Raw genomic sequence first — 21,478 nt, forward strand, 5'->3', positions numbered from 1 at the left:
TGCAGGAGATTCCCGAGCTAATCCTGAATTGATAGGAATGGAAGCAGGCGAGGGCAGTCCCACGCAGTTGGACAACGGACGAGAGGCGTTGGAGGTGGATGGTGTGGACACCCGTGTCAAAGGATGCAGACAGGCCAAGAAGGAAGAGGAGGGATAGTTTTCCACGGTCAGTCACATGGGATGTCATTTGTGACTTTGATTCGGGCCGTCTCAGTGCTGTGGCAGCGTCGGAAACCTGATTGGAGAGGTTGCAAATGCATTTGCAGGAAAGATGGGCACAGATTTTGGAAACGACAACACGTTGAAGGAGAGGAAAGGGAGGTTGGAGATGGGGGCCGTAATTTACAAGGACCGAGGGGTCATGGATTTTTTTTGAGGATGGGGTGATGACGGCAGATTTGAAGAGGAGACGAGAGAGAACCGTGAATGAATGGGTTAACTTTGCCCCTTTGGACATTACATTTGGACATTGTAAGTTTAAACTGCAAAGACAGCAATGTGCAGAAATTTGAGAAGCTTCGGTTTTGAACAACAACTGATAAGAATGAAAGCAACGATGAGTGGAAGCTTCGAAAAGCTTCGAACTGGCTTTTGTTTCTCAAAACAACTGATAAGAACCTTAACAGATAACAACTTGGAAAAAACAATGCTGAAACAGTGAGAAACCCCTGGGAAAGACAATTCAAGTTACTTGTTCACAGGTAACAGGAGTTTTAAGGTCTGCTGGTTATCGTTAATGACACTGATCTGTGGAAACCAGCGCTAACAGATAGGTCACCAATACACTCTGAAATATTGGACAATATCCAACAATGATTCAGCTCCAGGCAGCTGTCTTACTCTATGAACACATATTTCTGATCCGATACCAGGGTTCAGTGCAGAGAGCAGACGGCAAACTGTTCAAAAAAGAGAATCCTCCACCAACATTCCTTGTGTACGAGACTCAAATAACAGGCAAATCCTAAAAAATGACCATCAGTTGAAGAAAGTTATGAAAAGGAAATGGTGTTCATCGAACTGGGGCAGTGAATCGGCAACTGTTCACATGTTACATGAAGGAAACAAGGTGCATTACCAGATACTGAACAAGAGGATTACACTGAATACAATTAATAACCGGGTCTAAAGGACAAGGACAGTAAATACAGTTAAACATGGTTTAACGAATTAATTGCTGAAATAATGACTTACCAGGAACACCAACAGCAGCGAGGAGCGGATAGTAAATCTTTTGTACATCAATAATTGCCCAGAGAATCCGAAGCTGAGTTGGAATATACCAGAACATGACTTCATTATCTCTGAGATCCAATGATCACTGTTTGTACTGGAGGCAAAGCTGCATCAAACACTCCGCTGTGACGCCTTGAAAACAGTCCCTATTTATGGCCTGAGGGAACTCTCCAGTGAGACAATTAAACGACACATTGACATTAATTAAGGTCAGTAAACAAACAGGTCGGGTTAATCCCTTAACACCATGACTCGATATTGAAAATAACATGTAAACAAGCATTTTACTGATGTGAAGTGAAGCTACCGAAAGGTCTGAATATTACTTACAAAAAATGATGTAAAAAAATAAAATATGAATCCCGCAGTCTTACAGTACTGATGTGAAGAGAGAGCAGCTTCACTGACAGAGTTCAGATTATTTCTGTGAATTCAGCCGGCAATTTCAGAATTTTTCAAATACGTTTTCTGGGGTGGAGTAAACAAAAGTGCAAAAGACAACAAGGATAGATTAAAGCAGATAAAGTAATGGTCAGTGAGGATACATGGGGACTGATAATATAATAGTCAGTAAGGATACATTGGGGCTGATAATACAATGGTCAGTAAGGATACATGGGGACTGATAATACAATGGTCAGTAAGGATACATTGGGGCTGGTAATATAATGGTCAGGAAGGAGAGATGGGGGCTGATAATACAATGGTCAGTAAGGATACATGGGGACTGATAATACAATGGTCAGTAAGGATACACGGGGTCTGATAATACAATGGTCAGTAAGAACACATTTGGTGTGATAATGCAATGTCCTTTACGGATACATGTGGGTGACAACTGAATGTTTTGTAAGGATTCTTGAATGCAGATAATGCAATGATCATTAAGGAAACACGGGGTTTGCAAATGCAATGGTCAGAAAGAACACATTTGTGTGTTAATGTAATGGTCAGTAAGAACATAGCGGAATGATAATACAGTAGTCAGTAAGAATACCTGGGGTTTATTCAACAATGGTCAGTAAGGATACGTGGGTTATGATACTGCCATGGTCAGTAACTGTAAATGGGGCAGATAATATACTGGTCACTAATAATGGGCAGTAAGGATACATGGGGGCTGATAATGTAATGGTCAGGAAGGAGAGATGGGATTGATAATACAATGGTCAGTAATTATACATGGGGTGTGACAATGCAATGGTCAGTAAGTATAAATGGGGGTGATCAGAGAATGGTCAGCAAGGACACATATTGTGTGATAATGCAATGGTCAGTCGGAATACATGTGGTGGGAAAATACAATGGTCAGTAAGAGTACCTGGGATGTGTCAGTGCAATGGTCAGTAAAGATACTTGGATGCAGAGAATACAATTATCAGTGAGAATATATGTGGGTGAAAATAAAATGGTCAGTAAGAATATAAACAATTGTCAGTAAGGATATATGTGGTGTGCTGATACAATGCTGAGTAAGGATACATGTGGAAGATAATGTAATGGTCAGTAAGAAGATATGACGGTGGTAATGCAACAGTCAGTCAGAATATATGGGAGTGGTAATAGAATGGACAGTAAGTAAAGATGGGGGCTGATAATACAATGACCAGTAAGTATAAATGGGGGCTGATAATACAATGATCAGTAAGTATAAATGGGGGCCGATAATATAGTGGTCAGTAAGTATACATGGGGGCTGATAATACAATGGTCAGCAATTATACATGGGGGCTGATAATGCAATGGCCAGTAAGTATACATGGAGGTTGATAATAAAATGGTCAGTAAGCAGACACGGAGACTGATAATACAGTGGTCAGTAAGTATACACGGCGGCTGATAATACAATGGCCAATAAGTATACAGGGGGGATGATAATACAATGACCAGTAAGTATACAGAGGCTGATAAGACAATGGTCGGTAAGCACACAGGGGCTGATAATACAATGGACAGTAAGTATACAGGGGCTGATAATACAATGGACAGTAAGTATACAGGGGCTGATAATACAATGGTTAGTAAGTGTGCATGGGGGTTGATAATACAATGGTCCGTAAGTATAAACGGTGGCTGATAATACAATGGTCAGTAAGGATACAAGGGGGCTGACAATACAATGATCATTAAGTATACATGGGAGTGATAATATAATGGTCAGTAAGGATACATGAAGGATGATAATACAATGGTCATGAAGTATACATGTGAGTGATAATAGAATGGTCAGTGGGTATACACGGCGGCGGATAATACAATGGTCAGTAAGTGTACATGTGGACTGATAATACAATGATCAGTATGGACAAATGGGCACTGATAATACAATGGTCAGTAAGGACACTTGGGGACTGATAATACAATGGTCAGTAAGGATACATGTGGACTGATAATACAATGATCAGTAAGGACACATGGGGACTGATAATATAATGGTCAGTAAGGATACATGGATGCTGATCATACAATGGTCAGTAAGGATACACGGGGACTGATAATACAATGGTCAGTAAGGATACATGTGGATTGATAATACAATGATCAGTAAGGACACATGGGGACTGATAATATAATGGTCAGTAAGGATACATGGATGCTGATAATACAATGGTCAGTTAGGATGCATGTGCACTGAAAATACAATGGTCAGTAAGGATACATGGGGACTGATAATAGAATGGTCAGTAAGGACACATGGGGACTGATAATACAATGGTCAGTAAGGATACATGGGGACTGATAATACAATGGTCAGCATGGACACATGGGGACTGATAATACAATGGTCAGTAAAGATACATGGGAGCTGATAATACAGTGGTCAGTAAGGATACATGGGGACTGATAATACAATGGTCAGTAAGAATACATGGGGACTGATAATACAATGGTCAGTAAGGATACATGGGGACTGATAATACAATGGTCAGTAAGGACACATGGCGGCTGATAATACAATGGTCAGTAAGAATACATGGGGACTGATAATACAATGGTCAGTATGGAAACATGGGGGCTGATAATACAATGGTCAGTAAGGATACATGGGGGCTGATAATACAATGGTCAGTAATGCACACATGGGGGCTGATAATACAATGGTCAGTAAGGATACATGGGGACTGATAATACAATGGTCAGCAAGGAAACATGGGGACTGATAATACAATGGTCAGTATGGACACATGGGGACTGATAATACAATGGTCAGTCAGGATACATGGCGGCTGATAATACAATTGTCAGGAAGGATGCATGAGGCAGATCTTGCCAGAAATCGCTCGGAGCGTCGAATCAACGGTCACCGCCGCTCCTTCGATTTAAATTAACGAAATTACTGACGGCGGGCTTTTCTGCGTCGAATTGTTTGAACTGGACCATGAATACAATCCTGCTCTGTCCCCCGAGCCTCTGAGCAGCGTTGGTTGCCGCGGCTGGAAATGCCTGTGAGAGGAGAAGACAACCCCACAAAATCTGTCAGGAAGTGAAGTCACGCCCACAGCTCCAGCCTTCATTGCTCAAAGAGGTGAACAGACTTCTCATTGAAAGTTAGTGTTCTTCAAGTAATTGTAAATAAAAAAATAAACTTTTTATAAAAAGCCGAATTTAAATGAACCGTTTATAAAAAGCAGCGGAATCTTAAATAAACAGTCTTTAAAAAGGAGTGTAAAATAAAATGAACTGTTTTTGAAAAGGCTGTTTTTACACTGAGAAAAATGATGGAACAGCAAAAGATGAATGAGAAGAGGTGAAACAAATGTTGTGATGAAGAACTCTCCACACTCCTCAATGAGGTTGAGGTGAGGCTTCGGCGGCTTCTGGGGAACGGAAGTCTCGGGCGGCAAAGAAAGTTAGCGTGTTGGTGTGGAAGGAGGTGGCACAGGTTCTGAGCACGAACAGCAACGTGTCACGGACAGCGGAACAGGGCCGCAAAAAATCAATGATTTAATGCAGTCGGTCAGGATATATAGAGAGTTTTTGAAATTCAAAAGTTCAGATTTAAATGAGTTGAGTTTAACTAATGCACAAACACAGGTTGTTTCTGGGTGGTGTGGTCAAGGTTCAATCTAATGGCAACTGGTCGTAAAACTCAGTTACCATTGTGGACGGGCCTCACTAAATGCTTTTAGAGATCTTTTATCCCAACTCCAGAGATTTGAGGTGTTGAATTAAAATTAGTGAATTAGACCCTGTCTCCAAACCCCCAACTTATCTCTCTCACACAAACAAGCACAATCTGATTTTTATTGTTAAATATCCTGTGGATTAAAATGGCTTTCAACAACCGTGAGAGGTCGAAGACCGGCGGCGGTTCAGCCTTTATGAGGGAGATGACCCAGCATGAAGAAAGGGCCACTCAGCTGCAGGGCAACACTTCCAGTTTTGTGCCTGGTGACCGATCAGACACTGGAGCGATGAAAGGTGAGTTTCACATTCCTCTATTGGCCAGCTGCATGTTTAAAACCTGCGTGTTGTCTGAAGGATGGGAAAAGGAGATTAGAGTCTGACCATGCTCGTGCAGCGTGTGGGCTTCTGTGATGTGACCGATGAACATGCTTCACCAGTGGAACATTTTGTTCTTCCTTCCCACAGGTGCACAGCCGTCTGAGGACACTCGGACTGCAGAGGGTGGTGAGTCGGCGGCTGCAGAGTGTGATGGTGTTTGTGCTGCAGAGGGTGATGGTGTTTGGGCTGCAGAGGGTGATGGTGTTTGTGCTGCAGAGAGTGATGGAGCTTGGGCTGCAGAGGGTGATGGTGTTTGTGCTGCAGAGGGTGATGATGTTTGTGCAGACGGTGATGGTGTTTGGGCTGCAGAAAGTGATGGTGTTTGTGCAGAGGGTGATGGTGTTTGGGCTGCAGAGGGTGATGGTGTTTGTGCTGCAGAGGGTGATGGTGTTTGTGCAGAGGGTGATGGTGTTTGGGCTGCAGAGGGTGATGATGTTTGTGCTGCAGAGGGTGATGGTGTTTGGGCTGCAGAGAGTGATGGTGTTTGTGCAGAGGGTGATGGTGTTTGGGCTGCAGAGAGTGATGGTGTTTGTGCAGAGGGTGATGGTGTTTGTGCTGCAGAGAGTGATGGTGTTTGTGCAGAGGGTGATGGTGTTTGTGCTGCAGAGAGTGATGGTGTTTGTGATGCAGAGTGATGGTGTTTGGGCTGCAGAGGGTGATGGTGTTTGGGCTGCAGAGAGTGATGGAGTTTGGGCTGCAGAGGGTGATGGTGTTTGTGCTGCAGAGAGTGATGGTGTTTGTGGAGAGGGTGACGGTGTTTGGGCTGCAGAGGGTGATGGTGTTTGAGCTGCAGAGAGTGATGGTGTTTGGGCTGCAGAGGGTGATGGTGTTTCTGCAGAGGGTGATGGTGTTTGGCCTGCAGAGAGTGATGGTGTTTGGGCTGCAGAGAGTGATGGTGTTTGGGCTGCAGTGAGTGATAGTGTTTGTGCTACAGAGGGTGATGGTGTTTGTGCTACAGAGGGTGATGGTGTTTGTGCTGCAGAGGGTGATGGTGTTTGGGCTGCAGAGAGTGATGGTGTTCGGTCTGCAGAGAGTGATGGTGTTTGGGCTGCAGAGGGTGATGGTGTTTGGGCTGCAGAGGGTGATGGTGTTTGTGCTGCAGAGAGTGATGGTGTTCGGTCTGCAGAGAGCGATGGTGTTTGTGCTGCAGAGGGTGATGGTGTTTGTGCTGCAGAGAGTGATGGTGTTTGTGCTGCAGAGAATGATGGAGCTTCGGCTGCAGAGGGTGATGGTGTTTGTGCTGCAGAGGGTGATGATGTTTGTGCAGACGGTGATGGTGTTTGGGCTGCAGAAAGTGATGGTGTTTGTGCAGAGGGTGATGGTGTTTGGGCTGCAGAGGGTGATGGTGTTTGTGCTGCAGAGGGTGATGGTGTTTGTGCAGAGGGTGATGGTGTTTGGGCTGCAGAGAGTGATGGTGTTTGGGCTGCAGAGAGTGATGATGTTTGTGCTGCAGAGGGTGATGGTGTTTGGGCTGCAGAGAGTGATGGTGTTTGTGCAGAGGGTGATGGTGTTTGGGCTGCAGAGAGTGATGGTGTTTGTGCAGAGGGTGATGGTGTTTGTGCTGCAGAGAGTGATGGTGTTTGTGCAGAGGGTGATGGTGTTTGTGCTGCAGAGAGTGATGGTGTTTGTGATGCAGAGGGTGATGGTGTTTGGGCTGCAGAGGGTGATGGTGTTTGGGCTGCAGAGAGTGATGGAGTTTGGGCTGCAGAGGGTGATGGTGTTTGTGCTGCAGAGAGTGATGGTGTTTGTGGAGAGGGTGATGGTGTTTGGGCTGCAGAGGGTGATGGTGTTTGAGCTGCAGAGAGTGATGGTGTTTGGGCTGCAGAGGGTGATGGTGTTTCTGCAGAGGGTGATGGTGTTTGGCCTGCAGAGAGTGATGGTGTTTGGGCTGCAGAGAGTGATGGTGTTTGGGCTGCAGAGAGTGATGGTGTTTGTGCTACAGAGGGTGATGGTGTTTGTGCTACAGAGGGTGATGGTGTTTGTGCTGCAGAGGGTGATGGTGTTTGGGCTGCAGAGAGTGATGGTGTTCGGTCTGCAGAGAGTGATGGTGTTTGGGCTGCAGAGGGTGATGGTGTTTGGGCTGCAGAGGGTGATGGTGTTTGTGCTGCAGAGGGTGATGGTGTTTGTGCTACAGAGGGTGATGGTGTTTGTGCTGCAGAGGATGATGATGTTTGTGCTACAGAGGGTGATGGTGTTTGTGCTGCAGAGGGTGATGGTGTTTGTGCTACAGAGGGTGATGGTGTTTGTGCTGCAGTGGGTGATGGTGTTTGTGCTGCAGAGAGTGATGGTGTTTGGGCTGCAGAGGGTGATGATGTTTGTGCTACAGAGGGTGATGGTGTTTGTGCTGCAGAGGGTGATGGTGTTTGTGCTACAGAGGGTGATGGTGTTTGTGCTGCAGAGGGTGATGATGTTTGGGCTGCAGAGAGTGATGGTGTTCGGTCTGCAGAGAGCGATGGTGTGTGGGCTGCAGAGAGTGATGGTGTTTGTGCTACAGAGGGTGATGGTTTTTGTGCTGCAGAGGGTGATGGTGTTTGGGCTGCAGAGAGTGATGGTGTTTGGGCTGAAGAGGGTGATGGTGTTTGGGCTGCAGGGGGTGATGGTGTTTGGGCTGCAGAGAGTGATGGTGTTTGAGCTGCAGAGAGTGATGGTGCTTGGGCTGCAGGGGGTGATGGTGTTTGGGCTGCAGAGAGTGATGGTGTTTGTGCTGCAGAGGGTGATGGTGTTTGTGCTGCAGAGGGTGATGGTGTTTGGACTGCAGAGAGTGATGGTGTTTGTGCTGCAGAGAATGATGGTGTTTGGGCTGCAGAGAGTGATGGTGTTTGGGCTGCAGAGAGTGATGGTGTTTGTGCTGCAGAGGGTGATGGTGTTTGTGCTGCAGAGGGTGATGGTGTTTGTGCTGCAGAGAGTGATGGTGTTTATGCTGCAGAGGGTGATGGTGTTTGGGCTGCAGAGAGTGATGGTGTTTGGGCTGCAGAGGGTGATGGTGTTTGGGCTGCAGGGGGTGATGGTGTTTGGGCTGCAGAGAGTGATGGTGTTTGAGCTGCAGAGAGTGATGGTGCTTGGGCTGCAGGGGGTGATGGTGTTTGGGCTGCAGAGAGTGATGGTGTTTGTGCTGCAGAGGGTGATGGTGTTTGTGCTGCAGAGAGTGATGATGTTTGGACTGCAGAGAGTGATGGTGTTTGTGCTGCAGAGAATGATGGTGTTTGGGCTGCAGAGAGTGATGGTGTTTGGGCTGCAGAGAGTGATGGTGTTTGTGCTGCAGAGGGTGATGGTGTTTGTGCTGCAGAGGGTGATGGTGTTTGTGCTGCAGAGGGTGATGGTGTTTGGGCTGCAGAGGGTGATGGTGTTTGGGCTGCAGAGAGTGATGGTGTTTGTGCTGCAGAGGGTGATGGTGTTTGTGCTGCAGAGGGTGATGGTGTTTGTGCTGCAGAGGGTGATGGTGTTTGAGCTGCAGAGGGTGACTTTGTTTGGGCTGCAGAGAGTGATGGTGTTCGGTCTGCAGAGAGTGATGGTGTTTCAGCTCCTGACCCCACCTGCCACCCTCAGGGTGTTGATGTGGGGGGAGCGCTTTACGATGAGGAGCCTCACCTCACCGCTTCTCCAACTCCCGGCCCCTCTGGCTCTGTGCGAGAAACACACAATCCCCCTCTCACAGGCAGCCGTCAGCTGAGTCCGACCTGTCGGGGTGTGAGGCACCGATGCGAGTTGGGGTAGATGCGCCCCAGTCCCCCGTGAGGTGACGTCGACGTCATCCCCCTCCCCGCCATGTGCATGATGCATTGGGAGAGGACATCAACGGTCAACAAGTGAGACGATTGACGGCTGATGAGAGCGACAATTACCATGACTGTTTTGTCTCCATGAGACAGGAGATCAAGGATGCTGGACACCACATTCGTGTCAAGCTGGCCCATACTGGACAGAACATTGTCCAGCTGGCCCATACTGGACAGAACATTGTCCAGCTGGCCCATACTGGACAGAACATTGCCCAGCTGGACAATACTGGACAGCACATTGTCCAGCTGGCCCATACTGGACAGAACATTGCCCATCTGGCCCATACTGGACAGAACATTGTCCAGCTGGCCCATACTGGACAGAACATTTCCTAGCTGGAAAATACTGGACAGAACATTGCCCAGCTGGCCCATACTCGACAGAACATTGCCCAGCTGGCCCATACTGGACAGAACATTGCCCAGCTGGCCCAGACTGAACAGAACATTGCCCAGCTGGTCCATACTGGATAGAACATTGCCCAGCTGGTCCATACTGGACAGAACATTGCCCAGCTGGTCCATACTGGATAGAACATTGCCCAGCTGGTCCTTACTGGACAGAACATTGCCCAGCTGGCCCATACTGGACATAACATTGCCCAGCTGGCTCATACTGAACAGAACATTGCCCAGCTGGTCCATACTGGACAGAACATTGCCCAGCTGGCCCATACTGGACAGAACATTGCCCAGCTGGCCCATACTTGGCAGAACATTGCCCAGCTGGCTCATACTGGACAGAACATTGCCCAGCTGGTCCATACTGGACGGAACATTTCCCAGCTGGTCCAGACTGGACGGAACATTGCCCAGCTGGTCCATACTGGACAGAACATTGCCCAGCTGGCCCATACTGGACAGAACATTGCCGAGCTGACAAATATTCACCAGGCTCTCGTACATTTCATGGAGTTGAATGCGAGTACGGCTGTGCTGCACCCGAAGCCCGTGACACACCCCGTGCCACTTCCTGCCGCAGACAGAGTACAGGCCCAAGAGCCAGGAGCTATTCCTGCACCTGACGCTACTTTTATTCATGTCCCCGTGGAACAGCAGCACCCCAGCTCCGAACTCCCTGATTACAGCCATTTTCTAAGGCACAGATTACGTGCCCTTGCCTCAAGAGATGCTCGATCACAGGGAGGGATGGGGGCCAGGAGGAAATAGGATGCTCCTCGAGTGCAGAGTTCACCTCATCTTGTTCAGAGTGTCACAGCGACCCTCGAACATGCCGCAAGGGGGCGTCTGTAAATCTTATTGCTGTTTGTTCGGTTGGTGTTTTGGTTGTTTGTTTTTTTTCGCTTGTTGATATTTTGTGATGTATTGAATCTCTCCTGATTGTTTGTCTGATAATTTTTGTTGCTGCTGCTGCCCTTCAAATTTAATCAGAAATCATTTGTAATTGTTCGAAGATTTTCTGAATATAAACCATGTTAACATCACAATTGCTTTCAAACAAGAAAATTAATGAGTTAACGTAATTTTTATTTAAACCTCAATGTTCACAATAAAGTTTTACAATAATTAACTGCCTCAAAATGTTAATGTAAAGTTTTGCACTCATTTTTTGATGCTGCAATTAAAGCTCACTGTTTCACTTTCAATCTCGCTTGTCCTGTTATCTGTTTTCCTGGGAGGGGGCGAGGAGGCAATTACCCATTTTCATCGATATCAAAAAGCATCAGCCACTGGGTGCTCTCCCGCTGCCCTGTCCCCTGCAACCCCGGTTTCCTCGGGGGTGGGGGTGGGGGAACCAACAATGGCCCCAGCAACATCCGGATTGTCATCCTGCATCTCATCCATTCCCAGAGGCATCTCGTCTTCCTGGTCAAAGGTCAGTCCTTCCCGCAGTGTAAAGTTGTGCAATGCGCATCAGACAACCACAACCCTGGACACCTTGACAGGTGAGTACGGCAAAGATCCCCCGACCTGTCCAAGTATCGAAAGCGTGATTTCAGCTCCACCGATTCTCCACTCCACTACTTGGCGTGAGCACACGTGGGCACGGTTGTACCTCTCCAGTGATGTACTATTGGTCCTGTGGGTCGCCCTTGTCACCTGATATCCATCCAGATCCTTGCTGCTCTCCGGTGAAGGTATCATTGCAAGTCTGAGTGGCGAAGGACGAAGGCATCATGGGCACTTCACTTGTGATCTGTATTTACACTCAGGATCCACAGGTCGGCATCGCAAAGGATTCTCACATTTAACCAATTAAACCCCTTCCTGTTGATGTTAATGACAGGTGTCTCATTCGGTGCCTTCCATGCCACATGGGATCTGTCGACAGCCCACTGCACTCTGGGGAATCCAGTGAACGTGTGGAACACGACAGACCTCTCCCTATGCCATGCTGGGGAATTGTCAAGTTTGATGAACTCGGAAACACTGCGCAATATCGCGCCCGTGATCTCATGAATTCACTCTCGCAGGGCTCTGAGTGATGATGTATCCGTGACCTGATGAATTCAGACTCTCGCAGGGCTCTGGGTGATGGTGTATCTGTGACCTGATGAATTCAGACTCTCGCAGGGCTCTGAGTGATGGTGTATCCGTGACCTGATGAATTCAGACTCTCACAGGGCTCTGGGTGATGGTGTATCCGTAACCTGATGAATTCAGACTCTCACAGGGCTCTGGGTGATGGTGTATCTGTGACCTGACGAATGCGGACTCTCGCAGGGCTCTGAGTGATGGTGTATCCGTGACCTGATAAATTCAGACTCTCACAAGGCTCTGGGTGATGGTGTCTCTGTGATCTGATGAATTCAGACTCTCCCAGAGCTCTGGGTGATGGTGTATCCGGGACCTGATGAATTCAGACTCTCGCAGGGCTCTGGGTGATGGTGTATCTGTGACCTGATGAATTCAGACTCTCACAGGGCTCTGGGTGATGGTGTATCCGTAACCTGATGAATTCAGACTCTCACAGGGCTCTGGGTGATGGTGTATCTGTGACCTGACGAATGCGGACTCTCGCAGGGCTCTGAGTGATGGTGTATCCGTGACCTGATAAATTCAGACTCTCACAAGGCTCTGGGTGATGGTGTCTCTGTGATCTGATGAATTCAGACTCTCCCAGAGCTCTGGGTGATGGTGTATCCGGGACCTGATGAATTCAGACTCTCGCAGGGCTCTGGGTGATGGTGTATCTGTGACCTGATGAATTCAGACTCTCACAGGGCTCTGGGTAATGTTGCACATGTCACCGGGGCCGGACTGAAATGACCCACATGCCACTGACGAGGCCATGCAGGAAGTAGAAGGTGGCTGAAGGTCCTCTTGTAAAATCTCACAGAGGCGGCCGATCGCATCCTTGCGAAAACGAAGTCTCCGCACAGATATCTCTCCCGATAACAATGTGGTGATGTGGTGCATATGGAATTTCAAAAGGCTTTTGATAAAGTGCCGCATGGTAGGCTTATGATCAAGATTGCGGCCCATGGAATAAAGGGGGTCGTAGCAATATGGATATAGAATTGACTGAGGGACAGCGAACAGAGAAGTGGTGAACGGTTGTTTTTCGGAGTGGAGGGAGGTGTACAGTGATGTTCCCCAGGAGTCGGTGCTGGGACCAGTGCTTTTCTTGATTTTCTAATGACTTGGACTTGGGTGTACAGGGCACAATTTCAAAATTTGAGGATAACACAAAACTTGTAAGAGTCGTAAAGAGTGAGGAGGACAGTCATAGACTTCAAGTGAATATGGACAGGCTGGTGGAATGGGCGGATACATGGCAGGTGAAATTTAACGCAGAATAGTGCGAAGTCATACATTTTGGTCGGAAGAATGAGATGAGGTAATTTCAACTAGAGGGCACAAGTCTGAAGGGGGTGCAGGAACAGAGAGATCTGGGGGTATATGTACACAAATCATTGAAGGCGGAAGGGCAGGTTGAGAAAGTGGTTAAAAAAGCATACGGGATCCTGGGCTTTATAAATAGAGGCATAGAGTACAAAATTTTGGAAGTCACGATGAACCTTTATAAAACACTGGTTCGACTGCAACTGGAGTATTGAGTCCAGTTTTGGCACCGGAATTTCGGAAAGATGTGAAGGCCTTAGAGAGGGTGCAGAAGAGATTTATTAGAATGATTCCAGGGATGAGGGTCTTTAGTTATGTGGATAGACTGGGGGAGCTGGGATTGCTCTCCTTGGAACAGAGGCGGTTGAGAGGAGATTCGATGGAGGTCATCAAAATCATGAAGGGTCCAGAGAGAGTCGATAGAGAGAAAGTGTTCCCATTGGCGAAGGGTCAAGAATCTGAGGACAGAGATTTAAGGTGATTGGCAAAATAACCAAAGGTGACATGAGGAAAAACTTTTAAACACAGCGAGTGCTTATGATCCGGAATGCACTGCCCGAGGGGGTGGTGGCGGCAGATTCAATCATGGCTTTCAAAAGGGAACTGGATAAGTACTTGAAAGGAAAAAGATTGCAGGGCTACGGCGGGGGAGTGGGAATAACTGGAATGTTCTTGCATGGAGCCGGCACGGACCGAATGGCCGAATCGCCTCCTTCCGTGCTGTTTCCTTTCCATGTTTCTCTCATGCAAATGGAAGAAGAGCGACAATGAGCAGTATCAAAATGGAGCAACTACCAGGAGTGGGGTTCGAGCCGACGCGGGGATAAACCCATTGGATTTTATGTCCAACGCCTTCACCACTCGGCCATCCTGGTCGTTTCACAGTTTGGATTGGTGTGTAATATACTTGAGTCTCACTGCATCATTTTCATTGTCAGTCAAAGTCCAGGATGAAATGATGTGTGGAGCGGGGAAAGTGTGACAGAGAGAAACTCTGAAAAGCGTTGAAGAAGTGACACACACGCTCTGACACATGACACACACACACAACCACGGACACCTCTCTGTGTGAGTGTGTTCACTGTCTGTCCGTGCGATCCCCGTCCGTGCCGGCTTCAATTTTTAATGAAATGACCTATTTGACAACAGTTTGTTGAACTTTCCACGGGCCACTGTTGAAAGAAGACTCACCGTTCACATTTCCATCTCTCTGTTAGTTAAGATCCAGAATAAAGTGATGTGGGGTGCGAGGAAAAGAGTGATAAAGAGAGACACTCAGAAAGAGAGAGATTCACTGGGACAGAAAGAGACTCTCTCGGTCTGTCTGAGTCTGTGTCAGTCTCTCTCCCTCCATCTGTCCAATACCCGCAGATTTGAGAATCACAGGGTCAAAGAAGGAAACAGATTGGAACACATTGAGCCTGTGTCCTGTTTCAAAACCGACTCCCAGGAAAACGGCTCCGGTAGAATCGTTAAATGGTCAAAGTTTTTCCGGTGATTTTGACCTCCTCCCTGAGATGGCGAGACACGGGAACGTGGGGCGATTAAAAGGCTTCGGAAAAATCATTTCCAATTGGATATTCTCCATCGTGGTGAGATATCCCCCCTCAGCCAGGGATTCAATTCCCCGATGAGGAGGAAGCATTTTTAAGACGCCAACTACAAATTTTACTTCTTTGCCTCGCTTCTTCTTCAAAAACGACAGAGAAAAATAGAACAGAAAAAGAATGAAACAGGTGATTGTCACTTTCAGAATATTATTGAGCGGAGACTGTTTGGGGACTGAATTCTTGGGGCCCGTTCGTTGCAGAGCACAAATGTGTTCCGATCTTTTTCCATCATTGACCCTGTGATTCTTAGATCTGCGGGTATTAGAGAGAAGGAGGGGGAGGGACAAACAGACAGAGAGAGAGAGACAGAGAGAGAGAGACAGAGAGAGAGAGAGCGAGACAGAGAGAGAGACAGAGAGAGAGAGACAGAGAGAGAGAGGGGGAGAGAGGCAAAGACTGATCCTGAGAGACACCTTGAAACATAGAGGGAGTGGGAGGAGGAGGGAGGGATTGAACGATAATGCCTGTGTGTGTAATGTGCCTAAATGTGTCTGTCTCACTTTTTATAAGCTTTTCTGAGTGAGTCTCTGTTTCTCTGTCTTTCTCTCTCTGTCACTCTCTCCCGCGCTCCCCACATCACGTTATTCTGAACCTTGACGAACAGAGAGATGGAAATGTGACAGGTAAGTTTTCTTTCAACAGTGGCTCGTGGAAACCAGGGTTCAATTTCCCGACCGGGAGGTTATTGTTTTTTTGCCTTTAAAAGCTTCACTTTCATTTCTCTTGCAATTTATCTCCACGTGGAGGTTTACCAGAAAGATCCCACATCCAACAATGAAATGGATGGTCAGTTAATCTGCGTTTTGGTGGTGTTCGTTGAGGGAGGAACGATAACTTCCTTAATAATAGATTCCAGCATTTTCGTTTTAGACACACACATTACACAGCCATGTACACACGCAGACACTGATATACAGACACATACTCACACACACAGGTACACACACTGACAGACAGACACACACGTGTCGGTTGAAACGCGAGCGTGAGGGGTCTGAAAAGAAAGTTCTGAACCATAGCCGGCAGGAATTCGAATCTGCCCGGGGAGATCCCAATGATTTTTTTATCCATCGCCCTAAGCAACCCCCGCCACGACCGCTTCAGTTTAACTAAATGCTGCTCACTTAAAATTGCAACGATCCATCGCTCTGCAACAGACGGGCACCAAGAACGACCATGCCTCTGTGTGTAATGTGTGTGTGTCTCACTTTTTCTTAGCTTTTCTGTGTGAGTGTCCGTTTCTCTGTCTTTCTCTCAATAGTCCAATATTCCGTTTGCCTTCTGGATTACCTGCTGCACCTGTATGTTGACTTTTTGTGTTTCATGTACGAGGACACCCAGATCGCTCTGTACCGCAGCATTTTGTAGTATTTCTCCATTCAAATAATATTTTGCTTTTATATTTTTCCCCCCAAAGTGGATGAATTCACATTTTCCCACGTTATATTCCATCTGTCAAATTTTTGCCCATTCTCTTAACCTGTCAATATCCCTTTGCAGATACTTTGTGTCACCCTCGCAACTTGCTTTTCCACCTATCTTCGTATCATCAGCTAAATTGGCCACAATACACTCTGTCCCTTCATCCAAGTCATTGATATATATTGTAAATAGTTGAGGCTCCAGCACTGATCCCTGCGGCACCCACCAGTTACAAATTGCCATTTTGAAAATCACCCTTTTATCCCGACTCTTTGTTTTCTGTTAGTTCGCCAATCCTCAATCCATGAGCTCTTATCTTGTGCCTGTTATTCTCTGCGAGGTACAGGCCAGAAGCAATGGCTGCAGCGTGGCAGGAAGCGGCAGAAGGCATGGATGTGTGCAAACGTGGAGAATAACAAGCAGCAGGGATATCACCTTTTATGTGGCATCTCATCGAATGCCTTTTGGAAATCCAAATAGACTGCATCTATTGGTTCCCCTTTATCCACCCTGCTCGTTACCACCTCAAAAACTCGAATAAAGTTGTCAGACACGATTTCCCATTCATAAAACCATGTTGACTATTCGAGATTGTATTATGAGTCCGCGAATGTCCTGCTCCGACTTCTTAATAATGGATTGTCGCATTTTCATTTCACACACACTCGGATGGGTTGAAACGCAGAGATGAAAGGGATGAAAGGAAAAATCTGAACCGTAGTCGGCAGGATTCGAACCTGCGCGGGGAAACCCCAATGGATTTCTAGTCCATCGCCTTAACCACTCGGCCACGACTACTTCCTCGATTTATGATGCTGCTGACTTAAAATCGCAATAATCCAGCGCTCTGCAACATAGAGCCACAGAACTGGGATTGGTATCAGCCGTCGCTCAGGGGGATCGGGTGCTCAGGCGAGTCACTCGTTGGTATCGTGATGAATAACACAAATTATCAGACAATTAAACCTCAATTCAAATCCACGCGGGACAATGAATTTCTACTGCCTTCAAAACCTTCGTTTTCATTTATCTCCAACATTGGATGTGTGAAAAAACACTAATAAACTAACTCGGACAATCCCACTTTCCACAGTATAATTTCACTGATATTTCAGCGATTTTCAATCTTGCTCTCTGCGTCACCTCGATGTCAGAACCACAATAATGAGCAAGAAATGAAAGGCTGAGTCGCGTTGTGAACAGACCCGGGCTAATTCAGCATCCCGAGGGGGTGATGGAGGCAGATTCAATCATGGCTTTCAAAACCGAACGGGATAAGTACTTGAAAGGAAAAAAATGCAGGGCTCCGGGGACACGGCCAGGGAGTGGGACGAGCTGGATTGGGCTTGCATCGAGCCGGTACGGACTCGATGTGCCGAAAGGCCTCCTTCCGTGCTGTCACCTTTCCATGATTTTGTGATGCAAATGGAAGAAGAGTCAATGAGCAGTGAAAAAAAACCTAACGGAAATAACATCTACCAGGAGTGGGGTTTGAACCCATGCGGGTATAAACCCATTGGATCTTAAGTCCAACGCCTTAACCACTCGGCCATCCTGGTTCTTCCACATTTGTGCTTTATGTGTAATGTACTTGAGTGTCACTTCTCCTACGCTTTTCTTTGTCATCAAAGAAATGGTCAAAACAGATTCACTGACATTCGAAGAATGTCCAACGCCACCTGTCGTGAGTGTCCATCTCCAGACGACACCGGCTCCTCGTTGGTATCGTGGTGAGTATCCTCGCCTGTTATTCGGGCACCTGCGGTTCAATCCCCCGACGGGAAGTTGAACTTCTGCTGCCTTGAAAAGCTTCACTTTCCGTCCTGTGCCAGTTCCTCGTTAGTGTCATGTTGAGGGACAGAGAGAGTCAGGCATCGGAAAGGGCGCAGAGGAGGTTTACCAGAAAGATCCCACATGCAGCAATGAAAAGGATGGCCAGTTCATCTGCTTTTTGGTGCTGTTGATTATCGTCCAGGTTTCGAAATTTGATGAAAGCAAGTTCCCACAAATAGCAATGACAGAGTAACAGGCGCATGAGGCAGATGGAACAAGAGTGTCAATGAGCAGTAGCAAAATGCAACGGAAATAACATTTACCAGAAATGAGATTCGAAGCCACGCAGGTATAAACCCACCACGCGGCCATCCTAATCGTTGAGTTGATTTAATGGTGAGCGCCCCCCGAGTGGTTCAGACGATAGACTAGCGATCTGTTGGGATCTCTCCTCGCAAATTCGGATCCTGCCGACTGCAGATCCCATTATCTGCGTTTCAACATGCAGAAAATTTCTAGTAGAATTACTCAAACTGCAGTGAATTAAAAATGCACGGCTTTTAACACCTTGAGTTTTATGCTCTTTGGAATTGATCTGCAAGATTTCACGAAATCTACGATGGAAATAGAACAAAAATGTGCCAAATGACCGACAGTCTGTCTTTCTCTGTCTGTTTGAATCACTCTCTGTGTATATGTCCGTGTGTGTGTGTGTGTGTGTGTGTGCCTCACATTTTCTCCGTTTTTCTGAATGGGTTTCTGTCTCTTTCTTTCTCTCCCTCACTCTCTCCCGCGTTCCTCACATAATTTTACTCTGGACATAGAATCATAGAAGTTACAACATGGAAACAGGCCCTTCGGCCCAACATGTCCTTGTCGCCCAGTTTATACCACTAAGCTAGTCCCAATTGCCTGCACTTGGCCCATATCCGTCTATACCCATCTTACCCATGTAACTGTCTAAATGCTTTTTAAAAGACAAAATTGTACCCGCCTCTACTACTGCCTCTGGCAGCTCGTTCCAGACACTCACCACCCTTTGAGTGAAAAAATTGCCCCTCTGGACCCTTTTGTATCTCTCCCCTCTCACCTTAAATCTATGCCCCCTCGTTATAGACTCCCCTACCTTTGGGAAAAGATTTTGACTATCGACCTTATCTATGCCCCTCATTATTTTATAGACTTCTATAAGATCACCCCTTAACCTCCTACTCTCCAGGGAAAAAAGTCCCAGTCTGTCGAACCTCTCCCTGTAAGTCAAACCATCAAGTCCCGGTAGCATCCCAGTAAATCTTTTCTGCACTCTTTCTAGTTTAATAATATCCTTTCTATAATAGGGTGACCAGAACTGTACACAGTACTCCAAGTGTGGCCTCACCAATGCCCTGTACAACTTCAACAAGACATCCCAACTCCTGCATTCAATGTTCTGACCAATGAAACCAAGCATGCCGAATGCCTTCTTCACCACCCTATCCACCTGTGACTCCACTTTCAAGGAGCTATGAACCTGTACTCCTAGATCTCTTTGTTCTATAACTCTCCCCAATGCCCTACCATTAACGGAGTAGGTCCTGGCCCGATTCGATCTACCAAAATGCATCACCTCACATTTATCTAAATTAAACTCCATCTGCCATTCATCGGCCCACTGGCCCAATTGATCAAGATCCCGTTGCAATCCCAGATAACCTTCTTCACTGTCCACAATGCCACCAATCTTGGTGTCATCTGCAAACTTACTAACCATGCCTGCTAAATTCTCATCCAAATCATTAATATAAATAACAAATAACAGCGGACCCAGCACCGATCCCTGAGGCACACTGCTGGACACAGGCATCCAGTTTGAAAAATAACCCTCTACAACCACCCTCTGTCTTCTGTCGTCAAGCCAATTTTGTATCCAATTGGCTACCTCACCTTGGATCCCATGAGATTTAACCTTATGTAACAACCTACCATGCGGTACCTTGTCAAATGCTTTGCTGAAGTCCATGTAGACCACGTCTACTGCACAGCCCTCATCTATCTTCTTGGTTACCCCTTCAAAAAACTCAATCAAATTCGTGAAACATGATTTTCCTCTCACAAAACCATGCTGACTGTTCCTAATTAGTCCCTGCCTCTCCAAATGCCTGTGGATCCTGTCCCTCAGAATACCCTCTAACAACTTACCCACTACAGATGTCAGGCTCACTGGTCTGTAGTTCCCAGGCTTTTCCCTGCCACCCTTCTTAAACAAAGGCACAACATTTGCTACCCTCCAATCTTCAGGCACCTCACCTGTAGCGGTGGATGATTCAAATATCTCTGCTAGGGGACCCGCAATTTCCTCCCTAACCTCCCATAAAGTCCTGGGATACATTTCATCAGGTCCCGGAGATTTATCTACCTTGATGCGCGTTAAGACTTCCAGCACCTCCCTCTCTGTAATATGTACACTCCTCAAGACATCACTATTTATTTCCCCAAGTTCCCTAACATCCATGCCTTTCTCAACCGTAAATACCGATGTGAAATATTCATTCAGGATCTCACCCATTTCTTGTGGTTCCGCAGATAGATGACCTTGTTGATCCTTAAGAGGCCCTACTCTCTCCCTCTTTACCCTTTTGCCCTTTATGTATTTGTAGAAGCTCTTTGGATTCACCTTTGCCTGATCTGCCAAAGCAATCTCATATCCCCTTTTTGCCCTCCTGATTTCTCTCTTAACTCTACTCCGGCAATCTCTATACTCTTCAAGGGATCCACTTGATCCCAGCTGCCTATGCATGTCATATGCCTCCTTCTTCTTTTTGACGAGTGCCTCAATCTCCCGAGTCATCCAAGGTTCCCTACTTCTAACAGCCTTGCCCTTCACTTTATAAGGAATGTGCTTACCCTGAACCCTGGTTAATACACTTTTGAAAGCCTCCCACTTACCAGACGTCCCTTTGCCTGCCAACAGACTCTCCCAATCAACTTCTGAAAGTTCCTGTCTAATACCATCAAAATTGGCCTTTCCCCAATTTAGAATTTTAACTTTTGGGCCAGACCTATCCTTCTCCATAGCTATCTTAAAACTAATGGAATTATGATCACTTGTCCCAAAGTGATCCCTCACCAACACTTCTGTCACCTGCCCTTCCTTATTTCCCAAGAGGAGGTCAAGTTTTGCCCCCTCTCTAGTCGGGCCATCCACATACTGAATGAGAAATTCCTCCTGAATACACTCAACAAATTTCTCTCCATCCAAGCCCCTAATGCTATGGCTGTCCCAGTCAATGTTGGGAAAGTTAAAGTCCCCTACTATTACCACCCTATTTTTCTTGCAGCTGTCTGTAATCTCCTTACATATTTGCT

General features: G+C 46.7%; 3 non-coding genes across 3 annotated transcripts; all 3 read right to left on the reverse strand.

Annotated features, from left to right (window-relative positions):
• Positions 1 to 14,120: 14,120 nt before the first annotated feature.
• trnal-uaa (transfer RNA leucine (anticodon UAA)) lies at positions 14,121 to 14,203 on the reverse strand. The gene has a single exon. It is a non-coding gene; the product is annotated as a tRNA-Leu (tRNA).
• Positions 14,204 to 17,076: 2,873 nt separating this feature from the next.
• trnas-aga (transfer RNA serine (anticodon AGA)) lies at positions 17,077 to 17,158 on the reverse strand. The gene has a single exon. It is a non-coding gene; the product is annotated as a tRNA-Ser (tRNA).
• A 678-nt stretch (positions 17,159 to 17,836) lies between these two features.
• On the reverse strand, positions 17,837 to 17,919 carry trnal-uaa (transfer RNA leucine (anticodon UAA)). The gene has a single exon. It is a non-coding gene; the product is annotated as a tRNA-Leu (tRNA).
• Positions 17,920 to 21,478: the final 3,559 nt, after the last annotated feature.

Source organism: Heptranchias perlo, unplaced genomic scaffold, assembly GCF_035084215.1.
Source record: "Heptranchias perlo isolate sHepPer1 unplaced genomic scaffold, sHepPer1.hap1 HAP1_SCAFFOLD_56, whole genome shotgun sequence".
Taxonomy (NCBI): domain Eukaryota; kingdom Metazoa; phylum Chordata; class Chondrichthyes; order Hexanchiformes; family Hexanchidae; genus Heptranchias; species Heptranchias perlo.